The following is a 6,704-nucleotide window of genomic DNA, read 5'->3' as shown; positions in this document are numbered from 1 at the left end:
GGGAGCAATGTGGGGTGATGTGGCTGGGGTTCCCTGCTCGTCCCAAGGGGTTTGAGCCCATGGGGTGCCCGGTGCTGGGGACACAAAGAGGAGCACAGGTCGGGGGGGTCCCTGGGAGCCCTGCACCAGATCCCACCCAGGGCCCTGTCCTTCAGCACAGCTGTGTGGCAGCCTCCCTGCAGCGGCCAGGCCAGCACCGGTACCAGCAGGGAGAGTCAGGGGGTGCTGGCAATGATGCACAAACCATCCCACATCTTCCTGCTGCCACCCAAAACCAGGGAGCAGAAAGGGACCCCTCCCCTCCCCATGGACAACAGGGCAGGAAAAGGGGATTCTCCCTGAACATTGCTCTTTGCCCAAACACAGCGTTGTTTTTTTTTTCCCCTAATTCTGGAAAATGCCCAAACCTTCATCTCCATTCTCTCCCAGGGGATGCTCATGCAGCTGCGGGGAGCAGTCGGTGTGTCGGAGATGCTGATGGCCGGGCAGGGACCCGCAGGTTTGCTGCTGCCCTGGGAGCTGTCGGAGCCCAGCTCAGCACACGCAGCTCCAACGGGGCCCCAGAGGCGCTCAGGGCCGCAGCTCGGGGTGGCTCTGCCCCATCCCAGCCAGCTCAGCCTGGCACGGGGCAGCAGGGCCGTGGGGCTGGCAGGAGGTGCCCAGGAGGAGCCCAGCCTCAGCCTCCCCTTCCCTGCCTTGCCTGAGAGGCCTGGGCTGGCTGTACAAAGCCCGGCCTTCCACAGCTCTGGGCCAACCTGAAGAGGCTGAAGAGAAGCCCTGGGGAGCTTTCTCATGCCTCTTTGTTCGTGGAGCAAAGATATTCCCAGCCCCGAACCTATATAGATTGGCCCTTAAACTAAAACAACCTCCGGGGACCAAAGAAACAAAAGTGGGTTTGGGTTGTGTTTTGTTTTGTTTCGCGGTGTTTTGTTTCCTGCGCAGACAGCCTTTGCCCAGGAGGGGTTAGCATGAAAAATGCATGTGGGGATTGGGGGAATGGGGGAGCGCGAGGAAGCAGCTATCGATCAAGCAGCTCTGAAAGCCACACAGCTGTGCCAGCCCCGCTGCCGCCGCTCGCTGCTGTGCCGGGGCTGGGGGCCGAGAGGTGCCGGCACCCAGGGGCAGCCGAGTGCCTCCGCAGCCCCTGCCCGCCCCCCTGGTGGGCTCCTTTGGGGTGGCTTCTCTCCTCCTGTCACTCGCTGCTGCCCCCGGGTCAGATCTGCAAGGCTGGGGGGGGGGCTTGGAGGGGGACATCCCCTGGGGGACCCCAGCTGTGCCTGCCTCTCCCCATGGAGAAATCTGCACACGTCAGAAGGGGGCTCGGGCCCTTTTCCCAGCTTGGCAGTGGGATTTGGGGGCTGTGTCCCCAAGCAGTGCCAGCACCATAAGGACCTAATACCCAGCGAGTGCTTTGCCTCCTGTGCCGACCAAGACCCGTCCGCCAGCCCCGCTGCAGCACATCAGCGGCTCCTCGCACGTAGCAGGCCCCCAGACCCAGGCTGGAGCTGGGTCTGTGCCACGGGTCCCCTCGGTCACAGCATCAGTCCTGTGGGATCGGTGGCAGGGAGCGGCGAGGGGCAGGGAGGGGAAAAAAATCCCCGCTGATGTCCGTGCTTCTCCCTCTTGGTGGACAGCGAAGAATCAGCACTGCGGGTTGGGGTTTTTAACCCCTCTGAGGGCAAGCAGAGCTTTTGCCAAAGCCTGAATTCTCCCACAGCAGGGCAGGCTGGATATGGGAATTGCAGATTGTCAAAGGGTGTAACAGGGTTCAGGGCCCCGAAATCTCTGCTGTGGCACCCTGTGCGGCATGTGCTTGTCACCCAAGCTTGGCTGACTTTGCAGAGGGGAAGGTGCTGCTGCTGGCAGGGCGCAGAGTGAAGCCAGAATGGCAGAAGAAAGGGAGGCTGAGCGGGGGGCAAGGGGCTCCCCAGGACTTCCCGGTGGTGCTGAGCTGTGGAAGGGAATTGGATTTCCACCTATGGCCAGGAAAAGTTCCCGGCAGCAGGGAGATGATAGAGAGTTTGGCCCAAATTGATGGCACCGCAGGACACCCCGCGTGGACTGCTGAGGTCCCACGAGCCCCCAGCACCCCGCAGGCGCCATCTCCTGCAGTGTCCGGCTGTCCCTGTCCAGCAGGGTCCTCCGAGTCCCCTCTCGACAGTGCAGTTTTAATTATGATCTAATTTCTGATTGCCCAACAAAGAACGAGAAATGCCATCCCTGCCCGGGCAGGCACAGGGCTGCGCAGCACAGGCTGGCATCGCGCGGTGAAGTGAGCAGGGGGGGAAACTGAGGCACAGGAGCATCCCCTTGGGTTCAACTTAGCCCCCTCTCCTTTTTTCCACTCACACAAATTTCAGCACGTATAAACAGAAATCCACAAATGTGTTCAATTTAACCTTTTTGCCCCTCTTTAACCAGTTCACAATGACAGCCGCCTGCCTGGGACCGCGGCAGCTTGCTCAAGTTCCTGGAAGTTCACCGAGGTTTCCCAGCCCCGAATGCAGCCCGGGCTCCTCAGCCCCCACCCCGCGGTCAGACACAGCCCAAACCCCAATGAATGGCAGAAAAAGAAAAAAAGAAAAGAAAAAAAAAGCAACAAGAACTCTGCACGAGCATCGAGAGCGTGGAGCTGTTGCTAGGAATATCTGCCATTCAGCAGGGCACAAACTATCCCAGGCACGAAGTCTGTGCCCCCCATGTGAGAACAGCCACACGGCACAAGGAAAGCCCCAGCAGGTGCTCTGCAGGGACCCCCCCCGCGCCCAGACAGACAGACGGACAGACACTGGGTGCTTTGTTTGCTTCGCCGTTTAACCGCGTTATCTCCAGCCCACATCCCCCATTCAGCCCCAGCTGGGAACAGTTTCCTTTGCAAAGGAAATTCCAGCGCAGGAAGGTGAAGGCATCCAGGCAGGCGCTGAAGGATTCAGGCTTAGGAAAAAAAAAAGGAAAAAAAAAAGGAAAAAAAAAAAAAAAGTGCTTTTTAAAGTTGTTTGCTCTTGTTCTGCTCTGTTGGAAAAGGCAGGGTGCAGGCAGCCCCGATGCCTGGAGATGTCCCAGAGCAGCGCGGGTGTCCCAGGCACAAGGAATGGGAGCGAGCGGAGCTGCTCGGGATGCTCGGGATGCTCCGCAGCTGACGGCATCTGCAGGGAGCGGGGCTGAGCTGGGCTCTGCCGCACACCCGCTCCTCACCTCCTCGGCTGACTCGCACGGGCACGGAAAAGGATTAAACATTAACCCCCCCCAGAATCACCCCCCGACCCCAGAAGTGCTGCTGCTGGCTCGAGTCCCTCGCACCTTCCCCTTCCCGAGCCGGGCTGCAGGCGAGGAGCCGCGGGGACTCACCTGCACGAGGGCTGCTCTCCCGGCCGCCGCTCTGCTCCGCCTGATGTTCGCTCTGTGGAAGTGGGAAGCGTTTTAGATCGTGCAGTAGGTTATATATTGTCTGCAAGTCTGGCCCTAGGGCGTCCATCCGTTGGTCCTGCTCTGCTCCTGCCCCTAGATGGGAGGCAGCATCACATGCTGCACGGCTCCCAGCTATCTGCCTGGCCGAAGGGGAGACGGCGAGGAGAAAGGGGGAAGGAAATTAAAAGGATCTTCATCAGCACGAAAGAGACAGAGAGAATTTCTCAGTGCAAAACCCACCAGCCAGAAATCCCTGCCTGACCCGAACTTTCCCCGCTCTCCGTTTGTGATCGTGGCTCCCAGCGGCCCCCTTTCATGTGCTCTTCAAGGCCTCCAGATGTGAAGGCGAGCTCGCCTTGATCCCGCGCCTGCCTCGCCGCCGGAGCAGGTGAGGGGCCGCAGACTCACTTTCAGGCGCTCCGACTGCAAAATATTTGCGTTGCCCCTGCCTGCTGCACAGCTGGGGCCGCCGGGCTGCACCCGGAGCTTTCCAACCATCCTTCCCCAGCCCCGGGTCCTGTGGCTTCAGGGCCACCAAGTTCCTGGGTGGACCTCCTGGGACCGAGGCAGCCGCCTCCACCCACCCAAGGTGGGGGGCACCTCGGGGAGGACTGAGGACAGCAGGAGGCAGCTGCACCCAGTGGGTGCCAGGGGGTCCTGGAGGGTCGAGGACGTTTCTCCTCGAGGGCAAAGTGCCCTCTTCCATCCCCTGCAGCCAGGGGCCACACCAGGTGGTGCTGAGGATGGTTTCTCACAGGCACAAAACCCTGTTTTACATTATTCTCCACCAAGTTTCACCTGGTGGCTTCTCTGCCCTTGAATCATTTCTCTGTCCATAATTACCAAATCCTGTTTTTCTTATGAATGTGGTATTTCTTTTTTTTTTCTTCTTTTTTTTTTTTTTTTCTTTTACCTTGTTAAGGCTCAAAACCTAAGCATTTTTCATGAAATATAAAGTTTGATTTGCTTCCTTCTCTTTCACTGTCTCCCCTTTCCCCAGTAGCCCAGCCGGGACGGGCTGCTCTGCCATTCCTCTGCACACAGGGGCCGGTGAGCTGATGGTGTGCTCACCAGGTCTGAGATCCTGCCCACAAACCTGTACCTTCTTCTCACCTGCAATTCCACTTCCTTGAAAAATACCCGGGGAAAAAAAAACAGCTTTGTGCTGCTGTGAGAGGAGCACAGACCTTTCTCGAGCCACCTTCTTGTGGCTGCTGCTGGTAGCATTTGACTGGGAAGGTCCCATCTCAGGTCAGACAGCACCGTTAGGGACAGCTTGATGAAATGGTTCAGGTGAATTTTTCTGTATGCGATGTGGGGAGTTCTCCTCATGAGGGAAATGCTTTTTTCTCCTTAGTTTCAATGACATTTGGGTCCATTTCAACCTCTTCATGCTTCCGATGACTCTTCCAGCAATCCTGAACGTGCAGTTCTTGTGCTGCAGTTCCTTGCTGCCTCCTTACTTCTCCTGATACTTTGCCGTGGTGGGAGCTGTTGTGCCAGCTCTCTCACTAGGTGAATGCTCCAACCTTCCTCCAGGAGGACCAGCAGGAGCCTCCATCCTGTGCGGATGCTGGCTTGGCACGAGCTCCCACTGAGCCCAAAGTGTCCTTGCCCAGACAACAGAGCTGCATTCGGCCTTAAAACTCAAAGCCAACGTACCTGGGATGCACCAGGTCCTTCTGGCTGTCTTCCTGGGCGTGCTCCTACACAACCGTGTCCCTGCAGCTGTGTCCACCCTCACTGCTGTTTGCTTATAGAGACTTGGGAACGGGATGCTTGTGCAGACCTAGCCAGGCACTGCTGGGATGAGAACTTCACCAAGAGTCACTGAATACAGAGAAATCATGTCTGGTTCAGAGAGTCTCAGGGTATGCCTAGTTGGATGCTTGAAAGGTGAAGTCTAGTACACGTTTACTCTGCTTTTCTGCTCTTCTCTGTGTTTCTGTTGCTGAACACCACCCAGGAATCACATCAGAAGGGCTTTTGGCATGACCCTGTGCAGTTACTGGCTTCAATAAGGCTCAGATGCTGAACACGAGGGAGACGTCTCAGGTCAGTTTCAGTTCCAGAAGACCCTAGACAATACTCTCCAGCTGTACTTCAAGCTTTCTGTTTCCGTTTGGGAAAACCAATTCCCTTGACCACAACCTCCCTCAAGTTGGCTGGGCAGTGGTCAGCTGTTTGTATCCATTCTTCAGGAGGAAGGTTTTTCTCTGTTTGAGGACTAAAGGCAGGACCAGTTCCCACTCCCATTGAGTCAAGCATCTGGAAGATTTTGTCCTTCTGCCTGGAGCTGAAGACTGTTTCCACTGCTTCTCTTTGTCCAACTGAATGTCCCTCTAAAAGGGCTTTGCTGCAGGCTCTGCAACGTGTTGCAAAATCTGGCTTCTATGTTTCAGTGCTTAGGACAGGTATGGGTGGCCTAAACCTAGAGCCATGAACCTCAGCCTGGCTAAGGGCAGGGGGCTGAGTTCCCAAAGGAACCAGCCTTGCCTAAACCTTGCGTTTCAGCTGGCTTCAAGCTGGTGAGATGAACCTGCAAAGGAGAGCTGGGAGGAAACCCTCTGCTTTGGGAGGGATTTTCCATGTCTCTGAGACCCCATCCTGGGGGGGTCATACGTGATGGAGCCCATCATCGGTGGTGGAGACCATCTTCAGAGATGGAAATCACCATGAGTGATGGAGAAGACAGAGGCCTGGAGGGGCTGGTGCTGTGAAATCCGTCAGCTTTTGCTGCGAGAGGGGAGCTCCGGAGGCTGGAGGCAGCTGCTCCGGCAGAATGAAACCCCACGTCCCTCCCTCCTGCCATTAAAAAGGAGGCAAAAGGGAACAGAGCAGCTCTGCTGGTGACCTTTCCCTCTTGCAAATCTCAGCCCGCCTGACTTCATACGCCGGCACCAGGAGCAAACAGCCGGGCTGGGACCTGGCAGGCCAGTGGTGGCACACAACCACCCGAGGAGCCTGGCCATGTGTGTGTGTGTGTGTGCGCACACCGGCGTGCGTCTTTCTTCCAGCCTGCAGGCTGCTTCGGGGAGGGGGGGAGCGGGACGGGTGAGCTTGCCAGCTTCTCCCGAGGTCCACTGAGAGGTGTCTGTAGGGCTCATCTCGAAGAATGTCAGAGTGCATGTGCTCCGCGAGACGGCCTTTCAGAAGGCATCAGTCCCGCTGTCACGCAGCAGACCACAAATCGGGAGTGACAGCTGTCTCCGTGTGCACCATCCATCTGTGGCAAATGTGTCAGCTAGCTGAACACTCCCGAGGAAACTGCTACGGAGCCGGGGAGAGGAGGAGGA

This window comes from Anas platyrhynchos, chromosome 15 (assembly GCF_047663525.1).
Source record: "Anas platyrhynchos isolate ZD024472 breed Pekin duck chromosome 15, IASCAAS_PekinDuck_T2T, whole genome shotgun sequence".
Classification (NCBI taxonomy): Eukaryota; Metazoa; Chordata; class Aves; order Anseriformes; family Anatidae; genus Anas; species Anas platyrhynchos.
Note: the sequence above shows the minus strand (reverse complement) of the source record.